The sequence below is a fragment of the Panthera leo genome, chromosome A1 (genome assembly GCF_018350215.1).
Source record: "Panthera leo isolate Ple1 chromosome A1, P.leo_Ple1_pat1.1, whole genome shotgun sequence".
NCBI classification, from domain to species: Eukaryota; Metazoa; Chordata; class Mammalia; order Carnivora; family Felidae; genus Panthera; species Panthera leo.
In genome coordinates, this window is record NC_056679.1 from 140,971,512 (window position 1) to 140,973,131 (window position 1,620).

A 1,620-nucleotide genomic window follows, 5' to 3' on the forward strand; every position below is an offset into this window, starting at 1 on the left:
AGGAAAATGTGAATGATAACCAAGAGAAAAATTAGTCACAAGACCCAGACTCAGAAATGACCATCTATGGGATTAGCAGACAAGAATATTAATACATCCATTAGAAATATGCTGCATATACTCAAAGATGAAGAGCCTGAAAATGATGAGATGAGAAATGGAAGATTTAAGAAGGACTCAACTCAAGCTTCTGAGTTAAAAATAAAGTATCCAAAATTAACACACTGGTTGGATATAATAACAAATTAGATACTAGAGAAGAAAAGGGCAGTGAACATAATGACATAGAAAAAAACTATCATTAACTAACTTGAATATAAATTTTAAAAAAGGGGGCATCTGGCTGGCTCAGTCTGTTAAGCATCCAACTTCAGCTCAGGTCTTGATCTCACAGTCTGTGAGTTCCAGCCCCACGTCTGTGCTGACAGCTCAGAGCCTGGAGCCTGCTTCAGATTCTGCTCTCCTCCTGTCTCTCTCTCTCTCTCTCTCTCTCTCTCTCTCTCTCTGCCCCTCCCCCACTCATACTCTGTTTCTCTCTCTCTTTCAAAAATAAACATTTAAAATTTTTTAAATAAAAAAAACTGTCAAAAAATCCACATTGAAGCACAGTGAGAAAAGATTGTAAAAGCAAAGCATCGCTAGCTATGGAATAATATCTAGTGGTCTACTATGTGTGCATTTGAAGTATCAGAAAGAAAGGGATCAAAAAATATTTGAAGAGGTAAAAGTAAAAAGTGTCCAATTTTTCATGCCTGTTAGGATGAATTATCTTTTTTTTTTTTTTCCAAAAGGAAACTAAGTGTTGGTGAGGATGTGGAAAAATTGGGACACTTGTGTTTTGCTGGAGGGAATGTAAAATGCTGCTGCAGCTGTGGAAAAACAGTTTGGTGATTCCTCAAAAAGTTAAACAGAATTGTCACATGATATAGCAATTCCACTTCTCAGTATATCCCCCAAGGAATTGAAAGCTGGGATTTAAGCAGATACTGTATACTGCTGTTCCTAGAAGCATTATTCAAAAAGCCAAAAGATAGAAACAGCCCAAATGTCAATCAGTAAATGAATGGATAACTGACATGTAGTATATGCATATGATGGGGTATTATTCATCTTTTCAAAACGATGAAATTTTGAAATATGCCAAAATATGGATTAGCCTTGAAAACATTATGCTAAGTGAAATAAACCAGATTTAAGAAGAAAATATTGTATGGTTCCACAAATCATATTAATGACATACTCAAAATAGGTATATTCATAGGGACAGAAAAGGTTATCAGGGCCTGGGGGGAGGGAGAATGCAGAGTTATTGCCTGATGTGTTTAGAGGTTCACTTTGGGATGATGAAAATTTTCTGGAGTGTTGATGGTTGCACAATGTTGTAATGTACTTAATGCCCCTGAACAATCCACTTAAAAATAGTTAAAATGGTAAATTTATGTATGTATATTTTACCAAATAAATTTGTTTTAAGTTACTCACCAGTGTTCAAGGACAAAGTCTGCTTTATTTGCAGTACAGATCATTTGATGATGATGACAGAAATCAGAGTTAGATGGAATTCAGGAATCTAGAATTTCAAGGAATCTAGAATTCTAGGCACACTTTGCAGGTATCCAA